This window comes from Panthera leo, chromosome B2, assembly GCF_018350215.1.
Source record: "Panthera leo isolate Ple1 chromosome B2, P.leo_Ple1_pat1.1, whole genome shotgun sequence".
NCBI lineage: Eukaryota > Metazoa > Chordata > Mammalia > Carnivora > Felidae > Panthera > Panthera leo.
Genome location: NC_056683.1, coordinates 32,488,758 through 32,516,490, shown reverse-complemented (window position 1 = coordinate 32,516,490; position 27,733 = coordinate 32,488,758). Strand labels below are relative to the sequence as shown.

Here is a 27,733-nt window from a genome sequence, read left to right as displayed (position 1 = left end):
GGGATACGATAGTCATTTGTCATTGCCCTCGAGGAAACTGCAGACCAACAGGAATCGGACCAGTAGCCAGTTGCCAAATAGTAACATTAGGACAATGAGAGACGCCTCTGTGGGGTGCTTTGTGGGCCAAAGACTCTGTTCTTGGGGTACAGGCGGGCAGTGGGAGTAGGCCCTATAGTTGACACAACCTTATACCCTCCACCCTCCGGACAGTCGCATCGTGTAGGTACACTTGTCACACCCACACTCCTGTGGTTACCAGGTCTCTGTCACTGGGCTTGGAGGCAGGGCAACAAGGAGGGCTTTGTAAACGGGTGGGGTCTGGAGCAGGGGGAGCTTCCTGTGTGGGAGGGGCCACAGTGGGAAGCGCCAGCCGGGAATAATTGACAAAATATCAATAAATTAAATAATATGAAAGTGCATGTCTGTCTGTTCCATCTAAAAGTCCAGGGTCACGCAGTCCAGGGATGACATGGCAGTTCTGCTCTGGAGTCCTCAGAGACCTGAGCTCCTTTCTTATGGCTTTATTGTCTATGGTCTCCATGCCAGGGTCCCCTCATGGGCCAAAATGGTTGCCACCGCTCTAACCATCTCATCTGCATTCCATCAGCAGAAAGGAAGAAGGGGTGAATATTCTTATTCACCTTCTGGGGCAAAGGGGTATGCCAACTGTCTTTGAGCAAAATTCCTGGAAGCTTCTATATATGTCCCATTGGCCAGAACTTAGTCAAATGACTAAGGAAAATGTCTTTATGCTCCAGACAGCCAACTGGAAGGCGAGGTAAACAGATACCGTAGTAGCAGAGTTTTTCCCAGGGGTCCGCTCCCGCATTCGGTGTGTTCCCCCTTTTCCACTGCTCCTGACTGAGTCCCCAGGAGGACAGGAGCTGGGAGTTTGTCCCTCTCCAGCCTCTCCATTCCCTGTGGACATAACCCTACAGGGAGACGGTGCTAGTCTGCCTGCCATAGCATCCCCTGGTCCGGGGCAGGGTGAAGCGGGGAGAGAGTAAGGCCCGCTGGGTCTAGGAGCCAACCAGTCAGAGTGTAGCCTCCCAGGCTTTGCTGGCTCTTTCCCCACAGCCCTGTTCTCCAGACGCTGTGCTCAGCTCCAGGAACACAGCTTCTGGTGAGGGCAGGACCACCACCTGCCTTTCTTTTTAGTGGTATTTCCTAGATACCAGAGGTACTCAGCACCAGGCCAGGTGCTGGGGGTGCAAAGGAGCTTAAGGAGCCTATAGATGAGTTAGAGAAGGTGTACACGTGTCACTGCAGAGAATAAAGAGGACTCAGTGGGACCTGGACCCGGAGGTCCTGGTCTAGTCACCCCTCTCCTACCCTGCGCACAGAGGCTCCGTATCCCTCCTCCTCTCGTGGCCTGGCTGATGTCAGAGCTGAGCTTGTCTTCAGCTGCACCTTGTCTCCACCAGCTTATTCCTGACATTTGTGCCTTCTTTATTCCTCACACTGAATGCCCCACAGAGGACGGCCTCAAGGGAAGTTTCCGGTATGGAATGCTTCCCTCTGTGTCCCGGGGTTTCCTGACGGCGTCTGATAGAACTTGATTGATTAATCGACTCATTCATTCATTCAACAGATGCGTTCTGGGCTATGAGGACACAGCGGAAACAAAGTTCCTGCCCTCGGGGAACTCGTGTGCTAGGGTAAAGGCCTTGCCTTCAGGCCTCAACTCCAGTCACAGATCCCCAGTTTTTACTTGGGGATCTCCCTCCTCTTAGTCTGTGTGGATTGAGTGGAGCTGACCTCACTCCCGGCTCAGGTGGGCAGGTGGCCCCAGCCTCACCAAACCCAGTCAATACCAGAGCTTTGAAGAGGTGTCCCCTTTCTGCGGGAGTTTCACAGCTAGTAGAGGGAAACCCTGGGCTTTCAGGGGTCTTCCCTGCCTGCCTGTGAGTGAAGCCAGCTCATAGGAGTCGAGACAATCCTGGTGACATTACTTGAGCATCTGGATCCAGCTGTACCTGAAGCTCCAGACTTTACATCAACTTGAGGAAATAATTCCATCCTCCCCCCCATTTTTTATTTTGTTTAAGTTAATTTGAATACGGTTTCTACGACTTAAAACTTGATGAATACAAGGGTTTAGGATGTTACCTCTCCATGGGTATTTGGATTTAAATAGAAAGAACTCTGGAGGTGGAGACGTATTTAAACTCTAAAGGAAGAAGCTAAGGAGAGGAATACATTAGAATATTTAGAATAGGCCTGGTCTCTCCAGTGAGCCCGCACCGCTGGCTCCGTCCCCCACACCCACTCTGTCTCCACCCAGACTTTCCTCTGGGCTCTAGAAGCTACGTGCTCTACCCAGCTTCCCACCAGACATGCCTGTTTAGACATCCCATCTGCACCCCACCAGGTCCTTGTCTCATATTCAACGCACCTGCCCCCGCCTCCACTGTCCCCTTCACCCCTCCCAGCCCTTCCCCTGTCAGGCCTGCCCTTTCCTTCTGGCTTCCTTCACTTCCACAGCCACTTTGGCTACCCGTTTGGCTCCTCACGGTGCTAGCACCCTCACATTCTCTCCCAACCTCCTGGCCTGCGCTTCCCCCATCCATTCCTGGCACCTGCTAGGGGCTCATTTTAAACACAGGTGTGTTGGGGACAGACTCTCTTTGGTCCCTAATCTTCAGGTGGGGTGCTGAGGTGTGGCAGGACTGCTCCGAATGGTCCAGACAGGGGAGGTGGGGGAATTCTGGGAACAACCTGGTTCCTGGTGCCTCAGAGACGGGAGAGACCGCGGGTCCAGTCTCTGGAGGAGGGAGACGGGAGTCTGGTGCCGCCTTAGAGATCCCCTGAAGGATGGAACTGTCCAGAACGTCCCACTCTGCCCAGTGTAGGCTAGATTTGGCTGAACCTTGTTGGGCAGCACTTACCTCTCTAACCTTGAGGCTGGGGGGTGAGGGTGGGGGTGGGGGTATGGCTGACAAGCTCATGATGTGAGGGAGAAATGTGGCGCCTGGAGGACCCCACTGGGAATAGCCCCTGCCTTCCCAGGAGACCCCCTCAGGGAAAGTGGGGTTGTTTTTCGTTTCGTTTTGTTTGTTTGTTTGTTTGTTTTGTCAGGAGCAGAGGTGCAAGGAGGAGGTAAAGCTCCAGGGTGAATACACCCATCCCTCACTCGGCGACTTTAATTAATTTCTAAAAGCCCTGCCCCTGACTGCAAAGCCATAAAAATGAAAAAATGTTTTCATTAATTTTCATGAAAAAAATTAGAGCGCGTTCCATCCCATACCAAGACACCCAATTTCTCACAGACGGGAAAACATAGCCATTGGACAAGGAAAACAGGTTTATGGAAGGAATAAACAACGACCTGAAATTAAACACTGTGGTTTGTAACTAAACTATAACGCGAGGAACGTTTAGCTTTCCCGCACGGGCGGGGCCAGTGCTCTGACGTCAGTGGGGAAGGCGGGGCTTCTCCCAGGACCAGCTTTCCCGCGGCGCCTTCCGGGGTCGCGGTGATCTCGCCGAGATGTAGTTAGAGAAAACGAACTTCAGCCAAAGTCAAGGCTGACCAGAGAGCACTTACAAACAGATGGAAGTGGGGGCGCAGGCAACAGCCTGAGCAGCGGTGCGAGCTGCCTCTTGCCTCTGCGCTGCTCGCTGCTCGGTGCACAACAGAGCAAACCGGTCTGGTGCGTGCAAACGTGGCCCCGACTCCAGCGGATCATTCACGGGACAACCTCTGCCCGGAGACGGCCGAGTTGAGTAAACACATGGGGAGGGTGTCTTTGTCTGAAAACGTCATGCAGAATTATCACTTTTAGAGTAGGTTTAATTATTGAGTTTGGGGGTGAAATGTTTTTATCACACACAAAAAGGGAGTTGCTGTTGTCTGAAAAGTTGCGTACCTTGTGGAGGGCCGATAGGGCAAAAAGTCTCCAAGAGCAGAGCCTGAGGCAACGGCCTGTTTCTCCCCAGGACTCCGCTCCCAGTTTCCCAGCCTTGTTGGTAGATGGCTTCTACACGTCCAGGTGGCCGACAGAGTGGGGGTGGGGGGAGTGGTTTGAGAGGAGAAGCCAACCCTTCTGGTAGTGGAGGGTGTCTGGGAATTCAGGAGAAATAGAACTAGAGCTGAAGCAGGTGGGTTTTCCCTCCTGCGGTCCACCCAGGGGCCACAGCTCTATCTCCTCCAAACAGCTGGCTGAGGTTCCAGAGGAGGAAAAAAAACCTCATGAACATGGTTGGAGTCGGAGCTTCTAAGATTCAAGTCAACACACGGGCTGTGATTCTATAATCATGGCAGGAGTAGCAAAGCTGGTTCTTCTCCCCACCCGCTTGCCTGTGTGGAGTCTGCTGTTTGTGGGGCCCAGCATCCATTTCCCCCACTTTATGGCAATAAAGCCCCTTATCTCCTTTAGAGGACTGCCCCTCTCTACCCTTGCTCGTGTTGTTTGGATAGGATTGGCTCCTCTCAGCCCCAGGCGTGGGGCCTGGGTGTCTGCAACCAGTCAGTGAAACTCCCCGGCCACAGAAATTGGTCCACAAATGAGTACATGACCCAGTTTAGGCCCAGGAGGCACAAGGACTCTGGAGGATTCTGGGAAAGGAGCCTCTCTGCTTTCCCAAGCATTGTCAACAGTGTTGTGCTCACTGCCAGCAGACTCGAAGGAGGAAGTGTACAGACTGCTGATAGCTATTCTGTGGGAGATGGAGAGGGCAATGTTAAGATAAGGTCGACACCATGGAAGGCAGAGAGGAGTGGCAGGAATAAGGCCTTTAGTGTTATCACTGGGCTGCTGGATCCAGCCTTACCTGAAGCAGTTAACTTTGTATTCTTGAAAATTGTGTGAGCCCTTCTACTTTTTAAGCCGGTATTTTCTGCTGCTTGCAACGAAAACATTCCTTCCTGATATTCCTGGTTTCTGCTCCGGAGAATATAAAAGGTCACTACCGTGTAGGACAGAAAGGAGAAGCCCTGACAAGGGGACATGCACGGGGTTACTGAAGATGGAAGTCTCCTGGACACAGCCCACGTAGGGCTGGGGGCACCAGTGGCATCTGATTCATGATGGATAGCTCAGGCTCCCAACTGCTTGGAGACTCAGGGTTAGGTATTCACGTCTCTCTGAGCCTGAGGCAAGAACCCATTTCCTCAAGGGGGAAGGAAGCGTTCCTTATTAAAAAGCTCTAGAGAGAGACTCCATTGGGACTTTCCCACTGGAGAAGTTTTTGCCTGCAGCAAACTCCATCCAGCACTGCGCCCCGCCCTGGACACCCTGAGCACCACTGGGCAAGCGCTGAGGTCCGGGGGAGTGGGGGGGCTTGCATCACAGCCCAAGCCCCTAGAGACTTGGCTTGCTTGGGACCCCGCTCAAAGCTGGACACTTTCCAGCTGGCTTAGAAAAGGTGTCAGCAGAGTTGACCTCAAGGCCGCTTCCAAAATCCAAAGAAGTCCACCAAGCATTGTGTCTCCTTTTCAGAGGTAGGGGGTTCAAGTTACAGCAAATTCTCCTTGGCTTTGAAGAGAGTATCCCAGCATAGCTCAGACCACAGACCTGCAGGATCCCTACTGAGGTGGCAGGCCCTGAATTGTGTCCCTGTGTCTGTCAGGTGTATCTTTTTCTTTTTTTAAAAGTTTTAATGTGTATTCAGTTTTGAGAGACAGAGAGCAAGCAGGGGTGGGGCAGAGAGAGAGGGAGACCCAGAATCTGAAGCAGGCTCCAGGCTCTGAGCTGTTGGCACAGAGCCCGACGCGGGGCTCGAACTCATGAACCGCGAGATCATGACGTGAGCCAAAGTCAGGCGTCCAACTGACTGAGCCACCCAGGTGCCCCTGTCAGGTGTATCGTAACGCCCGATGCCCTGTGGGATGGGGAGAGGGCTCGGGGAGGAGCTGGAAAGCCACCCTCCCTGAGGCAGGGCAGTAAGGTTCTGCTACTGCCTTGGTCAGGTGCACGCTGCCTGCTTCTGTTGTTCTCTGTTTGTCAGACGGAGTGCGTTCCATTTTCCAGATCGACAACTGAATACCAAGCATGGGGCTAAATGAGTGTGCTCTCCCAAGGGGCCCACATCTGGAACAGCAGCTGCGAATGGAGTCACCACCCGCATAACTTTGCAACACGCCATTGTTGTTTGCTGAGATCTAGCTGTTTTCCATACCGGCCGGTGGGGATGCGTGTAGAAGGAGGGTGTGATGGAGATCATCACAGCTCTGTCTTTCTGGTGTTTGAGGGTGGCACTCAGCCGGGCAGTCACCGTGTTTGTAGGTAATGGAAGCCTAAATGGCTTCCTCCTGGCCCTTCCTCTTGTTAACAGGCCCTGGTTTTCTGTTCAGGAAGCCGATGTGGGTTTTCTGTCACCCACAAGGACCTCCATCTCCTGAGACATAACCTCTGGAGGCGGTCGAGGCCCCATTGACCTCTAGGGTAGGTTGAATTCAGCGGGGAACACAGTGACCCTGAACTCCCAAAGTCGTGCTGCTCTGGGAGTGAGAGTTAGCCAGATTCTCATCTAACCGTCACCCCACTTCTGTGCTCAGCAACCCCGGTAAGGGGTAGGAGCCTCCTCTGGGGAGCTGGATAGAAGATTCAGCGTGTCCTCTGAATGCCATTGCAACAGGTCCTTGCCTAGAGGTGCTGCCCACCCCTGCCTTTGAGATGCCTTGGGTCTGGACCCAGCCCAGTTACAGGGACTCAGAGCCCATTACTCAGCAAACCTAGAGGTGGGTGGGGCCTCAACGGGCTCCTCGCTCATTGCATCCCAGGGCACCTTTGAGCAAGTACCCCTGCCCGGGATCTCTGCCCCCCCAGATGCCCGCTGTCTCTTAGGGATGACCATGCCCACTATTTTCACACCATGATTATAGCAGGCTGGGCCACCAAAGCTCTACCACTCGCTCTAAGATTAGAAAGCCTGTGGCAAGAGCAGCCCTCTGCCAGAATTCCTGGACCGCAGAGAGGGGGTAGCTGAGCCCATTTTAAGGATTTGGAAAGTAAATGGTTAACAGGGAGTGTGATTGGTATTGGCCGTGTTTCATGTGTGGCCGTGAAAATGCATATCGCCTACTGCAGGGTTCATAACATCCACGGCCCTTGCTGCTGCTTTGTGTCCTCCACTGGATTCGTCTCGAGGCCACACCTCCTGGGGCTGCACCCAGCCCAACTGTGTGTGGCAGGGACACCAGGCAAGACAGGGCTTGCCACATGCAGGGCTCCTCTTACCAGTGACTTTGGCTCCAGGACCTCCCATTGGCCTTGGTGAAACTTTTCCACAACTGCATTGCCCTCTGGGATTCTTCCCAGCCAGCCTTCCTCCCTCCCCTCTGCCCTTCCCAATGGTCAGGCTGCCTTGTGAGCTGGTGGCCCTGCCCACCTCCTCTTCTCCCTCCCCTCACAGATGTTTCCCCAGTCCCCTCTTGATGTCTCCTTTCCTGGAGAACTCGAATTCACACATTTCACCTTAGGTCTGATAAGAGGTTCATGGATGTTTGTTACATTGTTCTTTGTACCTTTTGTCTATCTGAAATATAGTACTAATTCGGTTAAATTAGCATTTATTAAGTACTAATATTAAATTCGTGTTTTGTTAATTAATATTATCTTTCTTTTCCTTTTTTGTTTAATTTTTAACGCTTATTCATTTTTGAGAGACAGAGAGAGACAGAGCATGAGCAGGGGAGGGGCAGAGGGATAATGAGACACAGAATCCAAAGCAGGCTCCAGGCTTTGAGCCGTCAGCACAGAGCTCGACGCGGAATTTGAACTCACGAACTGTGAGATCATGACCTGAGCCGAAGTCAGACCCCAACCAACTGAGCCACGCAGGCGCCCCATATTTTTTTCTTAAAAAAAAAAAAAAAAAGAGGGGCGCCTGGGTGGCTCAGTCGGTTAAGCGTCCGACTTCGGCTCAGGTCACGATCTCGCGGTCCACGGGTTCGAGCCCCGCGTCGGGCTCTGGGCTGATGGCTCAGAGCCTGGAGCCTGCTTCCGATTCTGTGTTTCCCTCTCTCTCTGCCCCTCCCCCGTTCATGCTGTGTCTCTCTCTGTCTGAAAAATAAATAAACGTTAAAAAAAAAATTTAATAAAAAAAAAAAAGATTATGAACCCCTCTCACTGGCGGTATCTTCACAGGGAGCATGAAGGGGGTGGGGTGCCCCGGAATTGATGGGGATGGGTAGATCCAGTAAACATTCTTGTCTTGCATTGGCTCCGTTCCTCTAATTAGGCCAGTTCCTCGTCCTTTTTGCCGAATTAGTGCAGCTCATCGTTTGGCCCAGGTTCACAGTAGTGACTTCTGCAAAATGTCAGAATTTATGCCAGCTGCCCGAGAGAGCACCCTGAGTGCAGAATTTCCGGTGACTACACCCATCTCCATAAATGTAGCCGGGTCTATGCCTACATCCCTCCCCACTTGATCGAGGCACCCTCAAAAGTCATTCACACATGTATTCTTGATATCTTACAAATATAAATTGGTGACTTCCTGCAGCTCATTTTGGGTATAACTCTTCCAGTCCCCGGATGGTTCGTTGTACCTTCTGGACCGCATGGAGCCCAGATCCTCAATATCCTGGGAGAAACTGAGGGTGGGCCATGAGGGGAGTCGGGGGGGTGGGGACAGTGAGCTACCTGGGGACTTAGGGTCCTCCGACTCCTCATAAGCCTCCCAGATATCGCCATTCCAATAGGACACAGATGTTTCCTGTCCAATGCCTGCCCTTTCACAGAGGGGAACAGGTAAGGTTGTGAATTCAACAGATGCTGTAATTCGGTAACTTCAAAATCGATCTGTAAGTTCAGGCTTCTGCAATTTCAACTCCCATGGCTATCTGTGATGAAAGATTCCTTCAGCGTGGTCACCTGATGGCCCTAAATTTTATTCTGGGCCTTGAGGTGAACATTTTGATTTGAACCTGTCATTTCATTGCTTTAAATTATCCAGTGTTGGGAACAACCATCCAGCTTATGGGCCCAGCATTCCCCATCCTTTATACACTGGCCGTGGCGGTGGCCAGATCTCACTTTGGGTTGGTGCATGGTCCCAGGTGACTGGAAGGTAGCACGACTAGCGGTTCACCACTGTGTACCCCTGGTAACCACTCTGCTGGCCAATCATACGGACCCGAGGCTTACTGATCCGGGCCTTGAGGAGTAACGAAAACCAATTCTAAGGAGCTCATACGTCCCTAAGGGTTTTCCGTGAATCCCACTCCTGGTACCAATTTCTGAATTGGGACTATTTGGTTGCAGGCATCAGAAGTTGACTTCGAAAAGTGAGAAAGGAAGGAGGGATTTATTGAAGAGGTAGTGGAACAGGTCCCAAAGGAGAAGGGAAAGCTAGACGATGGGCCTCAGGATGGACGCGAGCTGGGGCAGCTCTGGGGATCTGAGTAGCTTAGATCGTCCCTCTGGGGCACCGCCACTCGGTGCCTCAGGTCTCACCACCTGCCATCCCCGTGTGTCTCCGTTAGAGACGCAGATTCTTGAGAGAGATGCTCATCAGGCTGGAATGTGTCCTGGACCTAACCCTATGGTCAGGGACACAGGGATGGTGACTGGCCACCTCCCAGAAGCAACACAGAGCCAGGAAAGCTATGCGTCCCCCTCCCCTGACCGAGGAAAAGATGCTGAGCAGCTAAAACCAGCATGTGGCCCATACACCCTTTCAGTTCTGAGCCTTTTCACATTCTATTCCCTCTCCCTGGAGGGCTCTGCTCTCCTACAGGCCTTGGCATAGATATCACACACTCCCCCCCCCCCAAGGAAGTTTCTGTGAGGTCCCAAACCCAGGATAAGTGCCCCTCCTAAGTGATTCCATAGTGCTCGTCTCCCTGTGTCGTAATGGTCTGTTTACTTGTCTTTTTCTCTCACTGGAGCCTCAGCTCCGCGATTAAAGGGATCGTGCTGGCCTTGCTTATAACCCGCAAATTGACGAAATGCATGGCACACAGTAGGGCCGCAGTAGCTCCTTGTTACATAAATAAAGGGTGAAGAGCTGGCTCTTTCACTAGCCGGCCGTGACCTCAGGGAAGGCCCCTTCCCTCTGGGTTTTGGTTTCTGATTCAAAGAACGTGGACTAACAGCCTGTCTTGTTCCGGGAGAGTTTGATGGCAAGAAACAGAAATCCACTCAAGCTAGTGGGGAGTATGATGAATCGGGGGATCTCACAGAACCTGAGGGCTTCACCGGGAGCTGGGCAAGGTTGGGAATCGGCACAGACGCTGGCTTCATCTCGCTCCCTCCCTGGACCGTGGGGCCTCATGCCTGCCTGTCACCGTTCCAAGTTCCTGCTTCTTGTCCCTGTTCATGGATGACAGGGGCCTCTTCAGCACACATGCATCAGCTCTTTCCAGCTCTTGTGTCGTGGGCTGGGTTCCCAGGAGGCAGACGCTGAAAGGGAGACAGCAGGCCGGAGATTAGCTTTGGGGTGACTTACTGACTAGGTGGGCCACAACCACTTACTGCTGGCGAACCTTGGGCAGCGCACGTAACCGCTCCAGCCTCAGTGTCTCCGTCAGTAAAATGGGGATAAGTGTAGTGTCTACACCATTAGGCGACTCCATACAACGGAGCCTGGTATATGGGAGACTCTCGATAAATGTTAGCCCGGAGGTCAACGATTCCGGTGGTGGCGTCTAGGGCACGGTGGCAGCGTGTCGGGGGTGGGGCATCTGCCGTGCCCCCGTCCTGTGGGCTTCTGCCTTGGAAAGCATTGCTCACTGAGGTACGAGTGATGTGACGTGCTCCTGGAGGCAGGCGGGGTCAGGACTTGGTTTCAATTTGAGAAGTTTAGGGTCAGAGAGCAGGGTACCTGGGTGTGGGCATGCCACATGTCCTGTTGGGGGGCAGGTGGCCTTCAGCTTGGGGGGGTGCGGCAGCTCAGGGGGAGGGGGCGAGCAGAATGGCACGTGACCGCCTGGCTGGACCCCCCTCGGGCCAGCTGGAGTTCATCTCAGTGAGTGAAGTTTGGACCTGGGGCCCCAGAGCCTCTTGTCTCTTCTTTTTTTTTTAATTTTTTTTAACATTTTATTTATTTTTGAGACAGAGAGACAGAGCATGAACGGGGGAGGGTCAGAGAGAGAGGGAGACACAGAATCTGAAACAGGCTCCAGGCTATGAGCTGTCTGCACAGAGCCCGTCGCGGGGCTCGAACTCACAGACCACGAGATCATGACCTGAGGTGAGGTGGGACGCTCAACCGACTGAGCCACCCAGGCGCCCCTCTCCTGTCTCTTCTTCACCGTTGGGGAATCACAACAAATCGAATGTGAGCCACTTTAGTGAACTGATTCAATTTGGTGAACAAAAAAGGCAAAAGGGAGGGAAATGTGTATTGCTTCCAGCCATAGGGCCAGTGGTTAATCTTGGCTTCGGAACCCTGTGCCAGTGGTGGCTTAAATTGAGGTGGAGTGAGGTGAGGGCTGGCTTTCCTAGAGGAGCCGATGGCCCCTGGGTCGGATGCCCTCGGGGGCCGGGGACGGTGTGAGTCAGGCACCCAGATGGGCTCAGGGCAGGCATGCACCCCCACACCTATATACATGCATGTACACGCATACTCACACGTGTGCACGCACACGCTCCGTGAGCCAAGGAGGAGGCCCTCCCACCCAGCACTCTGCATGTGCGTATGCAGGCCTACCCCACCCCTCCCCACACGGGCCTGAGAAGCTGACCTGGCCCCTCATCGCTCCTAGCCTCGGTTTCTCCATCAGTAACTTGGGCACTGGAACAGGACTCGGAGGGCGCCCAGGCAAGTGGGGGAAGCTCTGAAAACTGCCAGGGACTTCGATCAAGGCGTGCCGGAGCTTTCTTTTGCACCTCTTGCTGTCTCCTGGTGACTTCTCTGGCACGTGTCCTGAGTCTGTGGCCTCTGGTCTCAGGAAAGGACCGAGTCACTGATGGCCTGGCTGCGTGTCTTCTCCCAAGTGACCTGCAGCTTAAGCCTTTCCCACCAGGTCCCTTTCGCAGGCAGGCACCAGGCGGAGTGGTGAAGAGCCCAGCTCTGGAGCCCCGCTGCCTACACGTGTGTGACCTTGGGGCAGTGACTGAACCTCTCTGTGCCTCAGATTCCCCTTCTATAAACTGGGGCATGCCGGCTGGGTCTCAGGGGTTGTTGTGAGGGTCCAATGAGTATATAAAGCTCGTAGAGCTGTGCCGGCCTGCAGTGAGCACACAGGAGGGTTAGCACTCCTGGCAGCAGCAGCAGCTGGGTGCTGGGGAGAGCCGGGAGGGGTGCCCTAGGTCAAGTACATGTTGATCTCCATGACAAGGCGCTCTCCTGACCATTGATATCAGTATCTCTGGATGTTGTCAGGACATCAGGATTGCTAGAACTCTCCAGGTGACTCTACTGTGCAGTAGGACCGAGAACCACCATGTTAGCCAATTACTGGCCGGGCGGCAAGTCTGGGTGACAGGCACAGCCCACATGGAGGCACCTGGGAGTCCAAGCCGAGCATGACTACAGGAGAGCTTCCTGGAGGAAGAGGCAGAAAAGGTGGAGGACAAGGCTGATGGGGGCGGGGCGGGGCGGGGGTGCGGGGATAGGTGGTGGTGTGGCTGAGGCGGGAGGGGCCCTGGGGCTCAGGTGGCCGCTGGGCACCTCCTCAGCTGGCTACCTGCTGCCAGCCCTCCTGGCCAGGATGCCGGCTCCTCCCAGCTGCCTCTGCTTTTGGGTTCTTCTGTCTCCTGGGGCGCCTGCGCTCCAGCTGGCGCCCGCCTCGTTAATAAAGGCAGATTGCTGCTCAGCTCGTCCCCAGCACTCCTGACGGGGCCATTAATATTCCAGGGAAGATTAACTCCCCCTCTGCTCCCTCCCCTGCAGCCGCTGGGCCCTGCCTGACAGATGAGGGCCTCTGACTCAGACAGAGATGACGCCTAGAACCTAGGCAGGGGCTGCCTGAGATAACCTCTGGAGCTTAGGCGCTTTTCCTGCCTCTCTGTAGGCCCTTCCAGGTTTCACCTGTGAAGGTAGGAGAACATGGATGACAGATCCTGGAGAGGCTGAGTGGGGCTGTGCTCAGTCGTGGGACTCTGGATGGAATCTTAAGGGATCTAATGCAGTCTTTTTATTTGGCTCAGAGAATGCGAGTGACCTCCCTGCAGTCACGTGGCGGGACGGACCCCAGGACCCCTGACTTTGGGCTGAGCAGCCTTTGCACATCCCTAGGGTCTGGGCAGAGGGATGACACCCCACATGCTTCCCAGAGACCTCCTGGCATGGGGAACTGCCGGCAAGACTGGGGCCTCAGTGAGGCCCGCACACCTTGCTGCGGGGGCCTTCGCCTGGACCTGCTATACTGGGGGTGGGGGTGGGGGGGTTTCTTGAGGGACTGGTGGGCAGGATAGGACCAGAATGCTGCCCCAGGGGCCCTGGACGTGGCTCCTCCCTCCAGGTGATCTCTGATCTCTGGTAGCTTCTTCTGTGCCTGATGGTGGCCAGGGGTGGGTCCGAAGGTGTCAGGAGCTCTGAAGGAGGAGAGTGGGAGGCAGCAGAAATGGGAATCCAACTGTGGAAGACTCTAATTTAAAGGACCCACCCCTCCCTTGAATTCCATTTCTTCTCTGCCAACCTCTAGCTCCCGACCACACGCAGGCACATATACCCCCCCAACCCCACACCTACCACACGCCACATCAACACCCCCACATATACACACACCACACAATACCCCCCCACACACACACACGTGCCACACGCACACTCAAGTGCATGCAGAACTCATCCATTCCTGGGCTTTTGATTAGCACGTAAATGCTGCTGACACCCAAATCTGTGACTGGTCCAGTCTCTCGCCGAGCCCCAGACTCCTATCTCTATGATAGAGTGACCCCCAATGAACCACCTCCTGGTACTTATGCCCTGTCTAGTCCCCTATTCTTGAACCAGGGCTGGCTCAGATCACGTGGCAGAGGTGATGCCGGGTGGCTTTGAAGGCTGGGGCATTAGAAGCCTTACTCCCAGGACAGTCCTTGGACTCTGGCCTCCATGCTGTGAGGAACCCACAGCCCCAGCTGAGCTCCCGGCCCGCACCACCTACCAACAGGTCAAGGAAGTCATCTTGAACCTCCAGCCCAGTTGAACCTTCAGATGACTCCTCCCCCAGCCATCACCTGACTGCAACCTCATAGGGGGAACCCTGAGCTAGAAATGCCTGGTGAACCCAGAAAACCCATAAGAGAGAAATTGCGTGTGGTGCCACTGCTTGGAGTAATTGGCAATAGAGGATCAAACACAAGATGAGGTTGGATGAGACTCAAAGCAGGAGAGCCTAGATTTGGGGGAATCCGGGCTGTGGCACTTACACGGGTCGTCTCGTGGGTAGGGGTAGGACGACGTTTCTCCTGAAGGGAGCCAACAGTCCCTCATCCTGGGCACAGCGGATCTGGGCAAAGAAAAGGAGTACATGGGACTGGGTCTTAGACCAGGGGTGTTACAAGTAGATCTGGCTGCAGATAACCAAAAATTCTCAAATGGTATTTGCTCACAATGGAAGGATGTTTCTCTTGCATGATGTCCAGAGGTAGGCAGTTGTGATATTGTAATTTACAACAAGAAGTATATATTTGGTCTTATATATATGGTCTGTGCTTCCTAGCACAGAGCTCCTAACGGTGTCTTTTGTTATGTTAATGAGGTGACTTTTGGACCCCACCTAGGATGGGGGACTGGTTGCCTGGAGAACCAACAGAGCCATGGAAGGGTTGAAACTTTCAGTTCATGTAAGCGATGAATCACGGGAATCTACCCCCAAAACCAAGAGCACACTGTATACACTGTATGTTAGCCAATTTGGCAATAAATTATATTTAAAAAAAAAAAAGAAAAAAGAAAGAAAGAACCTTTCAGTTCCACCCCTCTGACCTCTGAAGAGAGGGGCTGGCGATTGAGATCAATCACCAACGGCTAATGGTTTAATCAATCGTACCAATGTAATGAAGCCTCCATAAAAAAACAAAAAGATGGGGTTCAGAGAGCTTCCGGGTTGGTGGCCACGTGGAGATTGCACACTCAGAGGGCGTGGAAGCCCCAAGCCCCCTTCCCGTACCTTGCCATATGCCTCTCTTCCCTCTGCTGCTGGTTCCTGAGTTGTATCCTTCTATAATAAAAACTAGTAATCTAGTGTTTCTCTGAGTTCTGCGGGCTGCTTTAGCAACTTCACAAAACCTGAGGAGGGGGTCATATGAACCTCTGATTCAATCGGTCAGGACAGGTGACAGCCTGGGCTTGTGACTGGCATCTGAAGTGGGTGGGGCAGTCGTGTGGGACTAAGCCCTTAACCTGTGGGATCTGACACTATCTTCAGGTAGACAGTGTCACAACGGAGTTATGTAAGCCACCCAGCTGGTGATGGAGAATTGCTTGGTGATGTGGGGAAACCACACGCCCCATGTTGAAACTGGGTGCAGAAAACCCCTTAGTAGTTGAGGCCAATGCGGCACTCTGGTATCTGGGGCCCAGACTCCAGGGATGCCCTTTACACTGTATTCTGTGTTCTGTTTATCATAGAATACAATGGAAAGTGTGCACCACGTAGGGTATGTCAGACTTTTTGCTCCATTGTGGGTGGCTTCTATTCCCAAGGTCACCCCACCTTGTGATCCAAGGTCACTGCTGGAGCTCCAGACATTACATCTGCATTCCAACTGACAGGAAGAAGGAACGATGAAGGTCTCACCTCCTCCCTGGATAGACACTGCTTGGAAATGACACTTTTACTTCTACCCCATTAGCCAGACTTACTCACGTGACCATATCCAACAGCAAGGAAGGTTTTCCTGGATGGGTACACGCCTAGCTCACTCAGGAGCTCATAGAGGCGAGTGGGTACTGGGGACATTAGCAGACTCTATGGTAAGGGGACCCGTTGCTTTCTGGGTGCAGGGATCACTTTGGCCCAGGTCCCAAGGTATGGAGAGGTCGTGGGTTAAGAGGCCTGCGGCCACGTGGAAGGAAGAAGAGGGCAAGGCCAGGAGTAATGCAGGGCGCTGGCCTCAGAAGAGACCCTTGGGTGTGGTCATGTGATAGTTAAATGTGGTCATGTGATAAGTTAAATTTACCATAGGACCCAGCAAATCCACTCCTAGGAATTTACCCTGGAGAAATGACAACATCCCCCCCATACCAAGACTTGCCGTGAAATTTTCAGAACAGCTTTGTTCCTCAAAGCCAAACGTCGGAAGCAACATAGTGGCCCATCACCTGGTGGAGTTCTATTTGGCAATGAAAAGGCACGAACTACTGCTAAGCACGTGCCACAACACGGACCTTCAAGTCGTCTGCTTCGTTGAAAGAAGCCAGATGGAAGAGGTCACATATCGTAGGATTCCATTTATGTGAAATTTCCATGAAAGGCAAACCTGATGGGAACAGGAAGTAGATTAGTGGTTGCCAGGAACGGAATTAACTGTGCATGCATTTAAAGAATCTTCCTGGGGGGTGCCTGGATGGCTCAGTCGGTTAAGCAACTGACATAAGTTCAGGTCGTGATCTCACGATTTGTGAGTTCGAGCCCCGTGTTGGGCTTTGTGCTGACAGCTCAGAGCCTGGAGCCTGGAGCCTGCTTCACATTCTGTATCTCCCTCTCTCTCTGCCTCTCCCCTACTTGCACTGTCTCTCTCCCTCTGTCAAAAATAAAGATTGAAAAAATAAATAAATAAATAAAAGGATCTTACTGGGTGATGAGAATGAGCTAAAGCTGGATTATAGTGATGGTTGCACAACCCAGTCCATTTACTAAATATTGACTTGTCCATTTGATGTGAGTGAATTTTAAGATATATATAATATGACTCATTAAAGCTATAAAATAAAAAAGATATTTTATTTTTTTAAATTTTTAAATGTTTATTTTTGAGAGAGAGAGCCAGTGTGAGCAGTGGAGGGGCAGAGAGAGAGGGGGACGCAGAATCTGAAACAGGCTCCAGGCTCTGAGCTGTCAGCACAGAGCCCGATGCGGGGCTCGAACTCACAAACCGCTAGATCATGACCTGAACCTACGTCAGTAGCTTAACTGACTGAGTCACCCAGGCACCCCTAAAAAAGATATTTTAAGAAGTCACTTCCCCAGAGCGGGCTTCAGGGACACCTGTTCCCCGCTAAATGCAGCCCTCCTCGCCTTGCCTCATGGTCCTTGCTCCTTCAGCCTTGTGTCAGGTGGAAACTATTTGTCAGGGATGGGTTTCATGTGGATGCTCCCCTCTAGAATGGAGCCTCTGTGGGAAAGGGCCCAGGCCTATTTTCTTTTAAACAGCTTTCCTGAGGTATAATTTGCACACCATACATTCACCCACTTAAAGTATACAATTCAATGGTAGCACGGATTAATATTTTCACAGATAAGCACAATTATCATTGACTCCATTGACCGCGGAGGCAATTTGAGAATCTTTTCCTTGCCTCAGAAAAAAGCCCATACCCATTCCCTTCCCTTCCCTCAGCCCTAAGCTACCACTAATCTATTTTGTCTACAGATTTGCCAATTCTGGACATTTCTCATAAATGGAATGACATGGGATGTAGTCTTCCGTGGCTGAGTTCCTTTGCTTATTAATAGGCATAACGCTTTCGAGACTCATCCATGTTGAGGCAGTATGTAATGGCACTCCATTCCTTTTCATGGCTGAACACCCTTCCATTGTACAGATAAACCACGTTTCGTTTATCCATTCATCAGTTAGACAGTTGGATTGTTTCCATCTTTTGGCCATTACGCATAGCGTGTGTGCATTTTTGTGTGGACATATGTTTTCATTTCTCTTGGGTACATACCCAGGAGTGAAATTGCCAGGTCATACGGCAACTCTAGGGTTTAACTTTTGATGTCAGGCTGCTTTCCAATGTGGCTGCACTGTTTTACGTGCCTGCCGGAAGAGTTTGAGGGTTCAGATCTCCCTGCACCCTCCCCTAGGTTTGTTACCTGATTTTTCGATCGCGGCCTTCCCAGTGAGTGACAAGGGCTATCTCGTGGTTTTGATTTGTGTTTCCTTCGGACTAAGGATGGCAAGCATCTTTTCATGTGCTTATGGGCCATTTGCATATCTCTTTTGGAGAAATAGCTCTTCAGATCTTTTGCCCATTTAAAAATTGGGTCATGTGTCTTTTCACTGATGAGTTGGAAGGGCTCTTTATTCTAGATACAAGTCCCTTATCAGATATACGATTTGCAAATATTTTCTATTCTTTGGGTTCTCTTTTCACTCTTTTGATAGCATCTTCGGAAATACACAGGTTTTAAGTGTTCATGAAGCCCAATTTACTTTTTTCTTTTCTAGCTTGTGCTTTTGGTGTCATACCTAAGAATCCCTTGCCAAATCTGAGGTATCCCGAGGTTTCCTTCTAAGAATTTTATAATTTTAGTTCTTATAAGGAAGTCTTTGAGCCATTTGGAGTTAATTTTTTTTATATGGTGTAAGAACAAGTGTCCAACTTTATTCTTTGGCACGTGGCTATCCAGTTTCCCCAGTGTAATTTGTTTAAAAGATCCTTCTTCCCCCATTTGGGTGGTCTTGGCATCCTGGTTGAAAATCAGTTGCCCACGAACACATGATTTTATTTCTGGACCCTCAATTCCATTCCATGGATCACATTGTATATCTATCTACCCGTAAGCTGGTACCACACAGTTGTGAATTCTTTTTTTTTTTAATTTTTTCAAGTGTTTGTTTATTTTTGAGAGAGACAGAGACAGAATGCGAGTGGGTTGGGGCAGAGAGAGAGGGAGGCAAAGAATCTGAAGCAGGCTCCAGGCTCCCAGCTGTCAGCACAGCACAAAGCCCGACGCAGGGCTCGAACTCATGAGCCGTGAGATCATGACCTGAGCTGAAGTCGGACGCTCAACCGACTGAGCCACCCAGGTGCTACCCCGCCCCCGGCTTTTTTAAATTGAAGAATCATTGCCATATACTATCCCCCTAGTTTCAGGTGTCAATTATAGTGATTCGATATTTTTATACGTTAACAAAACGATGTCCACAGTAAATCTAGTTGCTGTCCGTCTCCACGCACTGTTGTGAGTTCTGTTGCTTTTTTTGTCACCAGCTCATTGCCCGGAACACTGGTTCACATATCTGTTGGGTGTTCAGAGCCCAGCAACTAAATACCACCAGGAACACACCTGTAGTCCAAAAAAGTTAGGTTTATTTAGCTTGTGCAGCAAAGTACATGCCCTACAGGATCTCCAGAGAATCTCAAAAGGAAGGTCCCAAGAGAGGCCTCTTAGAGGGTTCAGGTTGGTGTGGAGCGATTCGAGAAGAGGTTGGGAAAGCAGAGGCGGTCTGGGGTTGGGTGCTGTCTAGAAGTTGGAGGGGATTCAGTAACAGGGATCTTCATCAATACCTAGGAGGGGGGAGGATTAAAGTCGGCTGGAGCCGCTGGCCCGGAGTGGCCTTGTCTGTGTGCCCTTCTGAACATGGTCTTTGTTCCTCCGGGGACTTCTTGGTCTGATTGTCAGCCGGGCTGTTTTCTGGAAGCCAACAGATGTCCCCGCAGCAGAACTAGAGCTCCGACAGGCAGCGAAGGCAGACCCCACATATCCTATATCTACCTCTCAAGCTTGTTTCTGGGGCCAACACACGGACAGGGGGCAGGTGGGCAGGGTGGGACGTGCACACTGGCCAGAGTCCAGACCACCAACTCACCGTGTGGGGTGCCCTAGTCATGTTCCTTTCCTGGGCCTCAGTTTCCTCATCTGTATTATAGGGAGATGGGATGGACAGTGCCTGGACCTCCTTCCAGTTCCTGATCTGTGACGTAGCTGTCTTCATATGCTATTTCAGAGAGAGGGAAATCTTCGGTGAAACCGGCCCTCCACCCCCACCACGCCACACGCGCGCACACACACACACACACACACACACACACACACACACTCCCTTTGTCTCTCTCTCTCTCTCTCTCTCTCTTCTCCCCACCACACAGCTGACGCATCTGGCCTCAAGTCCCTATTCAGTCTTTCAGCTCAGCGGCAACCAGACATTTGGATTTTATACCTGGCAAAGTTTTCTAAAACGTTCTTGGGATCCACATAGGGTTGCCAACATTTTCCTTTGTCAAATAGGACATTAAAAGCCGCAAGTCCTACCACCTGTTGCAAGCATTGTGTCACGAAAGGATAACAAGTAAAATAAAGGATAACACTGCCTTGACTCCCCTCATTTCTTGGACAATGGAGGAAGGTCCTCTTGGAACGGACTGTTCCCACCTAGGTTTGGGCCGGGCTGCCTCATTTCACAGCTTTGACTCATTAAAAAAAAAGCAGATACCACGGAAGAGTCAGCCTCAATTGTCCGTAAGGGAATGATGGGCTCTTGGAGGGGGTGCTGGCAGGCAGATGGAGGGGTGGGAAGAGCTCAGATCTTGGCTGTGGACCCCAGGTCTCTGGCAGCCGCGCCGACCAAGAAGGACCCATGGGCGCACAGACGTATCTCCACCGCCTCCCTAGTTGTGAGATTGGAAACACAGGCCTGGGAGAAAGTGTGGAGGACTTGTGAAGCTCTAATCAAATGAAGGCTGAACTAGACTCGTCCCTCGGGCCTCAGCGCTTCCCTAACTGGCCCCTTCTTCGTCCAGGCATTTCCCCCTCCGGTGTTCACCCAGAGCCTGTGAGAAATAAGGTGTGTGTGTGTGTGTGTGTGTGTGTGTGATTCCAGTAACCTCCAGAGGTGTTTTTGTGGAAGGGAGTAAGAAGTGGAGAGTAAGTTGTCTACCCCCAGAATGATGTGGTGGGTCTGGGTTTTTTTTTTTTAACTCTTTAGGGTCACAGAATGACGCACGGCATCCGTGGGTTCCCTCTAGACAGTGAAGCGGCATCCGTGGGTTCCCTCTAGACAGTGAAGCGAGATTTTAAAGATGGGACCCCTCCCACACCCCAGCCCAATCTCCCGGGGCCTAGAATGCACTCGGCTACTGTGCCTTTATTTTTTTTTTTTTTTTCAACGTTTTTTATTTATTTTTGGGACAGAGAGAGACAGAGCATGAACGGGGGAGGGGCAGAGAGAGAGGGAGACACAGAATCGGAAACAGGCTCCAGGCTCCGAGCCATCAGCCCAGAGCCTGACGCGGGGCTCGAACTCACGGACCGCGAGATCGTGACCTGGCTGAAGTCGGACGCTTAACCGACTGCGCCACCCAGGCGCCCCTACTGTGCCTTTAAAAAGCGCTCCAGTCCACAAAGGAAACCAATCAGCAGATGGGGGAGGAGCGACTTGGGAGCCTGGCCACCAGCCTTGCCTCTGAGGAAGAGTGACAGCCTCCTGAGGGAGCCTGAGCAAACTTGTTTAAAGGAACAGTGTCCCAGATGGGCCACTCTCAAGGTGTTAAGACTTCCAGAGCTCCTGAATTGACCAATGCATCCTCAGAGTGCCTGCCGCCCCCACCCCCACCCCCAAGATGATAATTTGCTGGGAAGGACGAGTGATTTATCTGTCTAATTGGGCTTTTATTTGCATTTTAAATCACGCTCTTTTGCTAAACTAATGGACCCCCTATTTATAGATGACTCCAACACAAAGTGACTACTAATTACTACAATTAATATCACGTTAAGGGCTTGCCAGCCAACTTCACAGCAACTTGTATCGCCTACTCATTTTCAATTAAGGCACATTGACAGGGAGAATACGTGGTTATTAAGAGCGAGCCCTGGGGTGTAATTACCGCTCACAAGGTCATTAAGCAACTCCCCTGCGGGGTTGGCACCTTGGAGCCTGGGGGCCGGGGGCCCAGATCTGTGCCCTACCCTGGGGCCATAAAGCCTCAGTGCCCCAGGCTGCCAGGGCAGCTGGGGGCCTGGCTCTGAGCTGCCCGGAGGTGGAGTAGATGATGCCAGAAGGGGTTGGGATGGGAGAGCCAGGCAGGGAGGCTGAGGAAGAGATCCGCCCTTTCTCGAAGACAGCCACCGGAGAGCTGAGGGAACTGCAGGCTTCCTGGAGCAGCAGGTGTGTATGGAGGCCTCCTCTGGGACAGGGAGGGGGTTGGCAGCAGGGCTGTGGGACTGAGGGGATGAGGGCCGCAGAAGGAGACCAGCTTCCAGAGCACTGTGTGGGGGCAGGGCCTACGAGCCAGGCAGGTAGAGAATGGGCTTCGGAGATAGGAGGAGGTCCCGGCTCCAAATGCAGAGGAATGGTCCCTTCTGACTAAGAGGAGGAGACCTTGAAGGTGAGGAGAAGTCTTGGCAGAGAAAGAAAAGGCCTGGAAGGGGTGGGGAGGGGGGCAGAGGCAGAAGTCAAGGGAAAGTGAGCACCTCGAGAGGGTGCTCTTGTGGCTGATGGTCCCCTCATTCTTCCTCTTCCCCTTGGCAGAGGCCAACCTGCTATGGACCAGGTACAGGCCGGTGGGGAGATTCTGGAGCCCAAACCCCCACCAGGCAACCTGTGGCCTCAGGGTCAAGGACGCTGTGGTAGGGTGATGAGAAGCCCCTGGCAATGGCATGCCGGAGCTCCTGAGGGCCCACCTCCAGCCTTCCCCATTCTGCCTTCCAGCACTTCATGTTTACAGCTCAGAAATTACCATGGTGGTGGGGCGCCTGGGTGGCGCAGTCAGTTGGGCATCCGACTTCAGCTCAGGTCATCATCTCATGGCTGGTGAGTTCGAGCCCCGTGTCGGGCTCTGTGCTGACAGCTCAGGGCCTGAAGCCTGCTTCAGATTCTGTGTCTCCCTCTCTCTGAGCCCCTCCCCCACTCACACATATACACACACACACTCTCTCTCTCTCTCTCTCAAAAATAAAGATTAAAAAAAAATTAAAAAAAAAAAAAAGAAATTACCGCAGTGGAGGATTCAGACCACAGAAGTCTGCAAAGAATGTGGAACAGGGTGTTTTTTTCCCTCAGGTAACCAGCTGCTGAGCAGAGACCGGCAGTTACTGCCCTGGGTCAGCCCATCAGGGCGGTGTGTAGGGCCTTCTTGGATGTCCTTAGCACTTGGCCTGTGTACGTGTAGTCTGCCCAGGACTGAGTTCCACAGGCATCCAGTGGAAGCCCACTTCTAAGAAGCAAGCCACATGGGTAGCACAGGGGCTCGCAAAGGAGGCCGGATCCCCGTGGTCCACTCTAGACCTGTTGTCTTGATTTGGGGAAAATGCATAAGTCTGGGGAGACCCTCCCTCCCCGTCTCTGGCCTCAGACCCTCCCTAGACACCCCACCACCCAGGCTGGCACCCACCCCCACCTACGGCCTCATCAGGAAGGGGCACTGGGCCTTCACGGGCCAGAGCGGAGGGGAGGGAGTGCACTGGGCCCTCCAGGGGAGAACTGGGGTAGGCGTGAGTGCGTGAGAAGTTCCTGCTGCCCCTGCTCTTCTGGAAGGTTCTTCCTACCTCCCCGCTCCCCGACAAATCCTCCCCAGGCTCTGTCTGTACCACGTCCATTGCCTTGTTTCTTGGCACCCCTACCCTTTCTAAATCGCCTCCAGCGGCTTCTCTATTCCTCCTCTGCTCCCCAAGTGCTGGATGCTGCATCGGTGTTGGTGGAGAGAAGGAGGGAAAGGCAGGGAGAGGGGGCGGGAGGAATTATAGTTCTGTGGATCAGGATTAGGTTTGCCTGCGCAAAAATGATGGGGGACAAACAGGACAGAAGTTTCTCTCTCACCTTGATATAGGCAATCCGGGGCTGGTCCTTGGTGGTCAGCCGTTGCTCTTCTGTCCTCACAACGTGGCCTCCGTCTCGTGGTCAGAGATGGCAGCCAATCACTTGTCCGCCTTCCAGCCCAGGGGCAGCAGGAAAGGGCGGGAAGAGGAACACGCTTGTCCCCTTTCCGGGCTTCCTGAAATCCACACATGGCCGCACGCGGCTGCCAAGGAGGGCTGTGGGATTGTGCAGCCACTTCATTTCCACCCCAAAAGCAGGGTTTTATCGCAAAGGCAGGGATGGATGTGGAGGGACGAGAGCAGTCCATCACGCAGTGACTGTGGCACTCCTTGACAGGATGGTCAATGTCGGTGACGGTTGGAAGGACTCCTGGCCCCGGACAGCTGCTGCCAGCTGCCACACCCCGCAGTCCCTTTGGGGATGGCTGAAAGGGTATCAGGGTCCAGGAATCGGAAGAACCAGGGCGGTCTTCGGCCTCCTTTCCTGGCCGTTGAGACGTTCCCCGCTTCTAGGGCTGGGACTGGGCGTTTTCGCCTGGCCCTCTGTGGAGCCAGAGAACTTTCTTCCACAGCACAGGTGTGTGTGCAGCTGAGGGCCCAGCCAGGAGCTGGCAGCCCGCCCCCAAGGCTGTCGGGAGGGAGGGGGCGGGGAGGAGACCCTTAAATGGAGGAGAGGGGGCTGGAGGGTGACAAGAAGCAAGGGCCAGGGCATTTCAGATCCAGAGAACCGAGACGAACTGAAAGCAGAGACCACAAGGGGCAGGGGGCACTTGCAGAGAGGTGGGCAGTTTGGTGGGACCAGAAGTGTGGGCTGAGTGCGGAAGTGGGGTGGAGAGAGGTTAGGGCCATCTGTGTTTCCACGTAGTCCTACGTGATTGCTCAGTTTCCCCACCGTCCCCCCCAGCACTTGCTGTATGTCTGGCATCCTTCTTAGAATCGGAAATGCTTTATCAGTATTTTTTTCCTCCCAGAGATCCCATGAGAGACAAGCTGCCTGTTTTATAGGCTCAGATGTACCCTGCTCAGGGGCTAAGGAACCTTGCCATAAAACCCAAGTAGGAAGTGCCATGGAGTGCAGCCCCAGAAGGCAGGGTATCACACAACCCTGCAGAACCTGGGACTGTCTCCCCAGGAGCTGGGTCATCTCCTCACCCCCACCCCCCAACTCAGGCTCAGTCTCTCCTAGCTGTGCTCACCCTTCCAGTAGCATCCAGTATAACTTCACCTAGGCTTCCTGGGGCTCCCACCGACTTTTCCCCAGCTCCCACCGCCCACCCCCCCCCACCCCACCTCCCTGGCAAATGAAACCTACACCTTCTCCCACCACTCAGGGCTCAAAAGGCAGTCAGAAGGGGGAGGCAGTCAGAAGGGGGAGGTCACCAGGGCTGTGTCTCCATTCCTGGGCCTAGTGCAGACAGGATTTTTCTCTGGGCAAAGAGTATGTTTAGGGGCTTTAGTCCACTAAGCCATCTCGCTCTGAATGGCAGGGACAGAGCTTGGTGGGGGGGTGGGGGGATGGGGGAATGGGGGTGGGAAGGGGTTGTCGCTGCCCACCAGTGAAGAGAAGGCATATAGTAGGCACTAAATAACTGATAAGCATGCTTCTTGTCTTTCCCATCATAACACAAAGTGCTTTGTGAACATTTCCGGTTACTCATGAAAATCTACGAATGACTATCTTCTTTTATGACAATTTAAACAAATTCAGCATTTTCATTTTTCCCCAAATTTCCTTTTTAGGTGTAGGTAGGGATCAGGTTTAGATTCGAGGTTATAAAGCCCAAAGAGAGGATTCGGGTGGCACGATGGAGTAGAACCGGATGCCTGGATTTGGTAAGAAGGAGGCGAGTGACTTCGTGCCAGCCTTCTGTGGCCGCACTCCTGCCCAGACCACCCTGGCCGCAACCCCGTGCTGATCCTGCCCCACCAGAAAGGCGGGCTCCTAGTCAGCCTCTAGTTCGCCCTTAGCTAGAGCCTAGTTAGTCCCCTCTTGTACCGGCCCCTCTTGACAGAAGCCACACCTCCTATTTCATATGGAAGAGAGTATCTACTGAACCCTGATCTCCCTTCCGTGAGGCCCCCCTCCTCTATCCTGCACCCTTGGCCCAGCCCCCCCCCCCCCCACCAAGTACCAGCAGTTAAATGCCCTGAGGTCACCAGCCCTGGTGCTCCAAGTAGAGCCTTAGGTGCAGGGGCTCTGCGGAGGCCTGTGATCTCACCCAGCCCCCCACCCCGCAAGGACCCCGCAGCACCAAGGGACTGCTCCCCAGGCCACCCTTGGTTTTATTCCCTGCCCCACACCCACAACTCTGGACGCCCTGCCCTGGGCCTGCTTCTCCAACCTTGGTTCTTCCCGCACCCTCCAGATTACTCCCTGTTCCTTAGCTGTGTCACTTGTCACCCTCTTGGATTCCTTCCCAACTTGCTCTTGTCTGCCTTTTAGGTTTTAGCCAGGACAGCTCCCGCCTCCCGGAAGTTCTCCCTGCCCATTGCCCCCTCTAGACTGGGATCCACGCCTTTTCTACGTGCTTTCCAATCCGTTGTGCTGTCCCCAGCCTCCACTTACCCCACCACTACCCCCTCTGTGGTGGCAGAGGTCATATCCAACGTGCTTTCTGCCAAATTGCCATAAAATGCCAATCCACTCTTCAGGGGCCAGCGGGAAGGCTGCTGAAGCCAGGACTCTGCCCTCCACGTGGGGGCCTTTGGCAAAATGGAGGAGGAGACAGGGAGGCAGCTATGCCAGGGCACAGTCGACTGGGGTGCTGGTGTGTACCCCAAGGCCCTTCGTCCTCCCTGGTGATTCTCAGTGACTGCACATGGGGATAGCACGTGAGGCGGTTCTGGCAGATGAGATATAAGCATGAAGGGGACAGGCCCAGTGCGTGCCATCAGGCCTTCTGTCCCTTTCCTCTGGGCGTGGTCCCTGGAGGAACATTAGCATCTTCTGAGCACGAGGGTGGAGGTGACCTGCTAAGGATGACGGAAAGACAGACAAGGTCCCAATGGCCTGGGTCCCAGCCCCAGCTTGCCAACCTCTACAGTTCCTCTCCCAGTGGGTGCCTGGGCCACTGGCCAAGACCCTTGGGGAGACTCCTCCTGCCGTCCTCAGATGTCCTGGCTGCCCACTGGGGACCTGGAAGCACCTCCTTTCCCTGCCACTGTGCCATCATCCCTGGTCAGGAGACTGTTCCAGGCACCCTCCTGGGCCACAAAGCCCCGTCAGGATGTTCCCAGGCTCTTACAACCTTTATGACACTGCGTTCTAATCATCCATCTGAGCTGAGGACCTTAGTCCTCCTTTCCCCGGGAGGAGGGAGTACTCTACCGCCTGATCTCCAACCCTGTGGTCTGTCTAGCTCCCCTACCCACCTTGGCCTGTTCCCTGCTCCTGGAGGGTCAATTAGGAGACCCTAAGGAGGCACTCCCTTGACCCAGCCTCCAGAGATCATCTGGACCTCAAGGCTGGGGGCGTGTCTGGGATCCAAGCACAGATGTGTGTGTTTGGCTCCTCTGTTGTAGACTTTGGGCCCAGGACGCTACACAGGATGTTCAGTCCAAGGCCATAGGTGGAATCAGTCAGTATCAGCGCTTGGCTCTCTGGGTCTCAACGCTAATGACCCAGTAAACACCTTGGAAAGGACCAGGGGATGCTGGCAGCCAGGGAGCCCTCTTTTTAAAATTTTTTTTTTAACGTTTATTTATTTTTGAGACAGAGAGAGACAGAGCATGAACAGGGGAGGGTCAGAGAGAGGGAGACGCAGAATCTGAAACAGGCTCCAGGCTCTGAGCTGTCAGCACAGAGCCCGATGCGGGGCTCGAACTCATGGACCGCGAGATCATGACCCTGAGCTGAAGTCGGCCGCTTAACGCACTGAGCCACCCAGGCGCCCCGGGAGCCCTCTTGAGTGAAGGCAGAAATACTACATCTCCTGACAACATTGGTGGCTGATGGGGAAGGGCTGCCACATTTAACCAACACGACACAATTGGACAGAGAAAATGAAATTTATTTGGGCTATAGCTTAAAAAAGCTGTGCCCGCCTTTTGGGATGAGCACTGGGCATTGTATGGAAACCAAATTGACAATAAACTTCATATATTGAAAAAAAAATTAAATTAAATTAAATTAAAAAAAAAAAAAAAAAAAAAAAAAAAAAAGCTGTGCCCAAATGCTCAATCTGG

The 27,733-nt window shown here is 52.9% G+C and overlaps 1 long non-coding RNA gene across 3 annotated transcripts; it reads right to left on the bottom strand.

Annotated features, from left to right (window-relative positions):
• Window positions 1-19,079: 19,079 nt before the first annotated feature.
• Window positions 19,080-24,799, bottom strand: LOC122219795. Of its 3 annotated transcripts, none has more exons than XR_006202553.1 (3): window positions 23,550-24,799; window positions 22,728-23,025; window positions 19,080-19,730 (listed from the first exon to the last, which is right to left on the bottom strand). It is a non-coding gene; the product is annotated as an uncharacterized LOC122219795 (long non-coding RNA). The 3 variants fall into 3 exon arrangements; XR_006202554.1 differs by having other exon boundaries at window positions 22,728-22,947; XR_006202552.1 differs by lacking the exon at window positions 22,728-23,025.
• Between the last annotated feature and the right edge of the window lie 2,934 nt (window positions 24,800-27,733).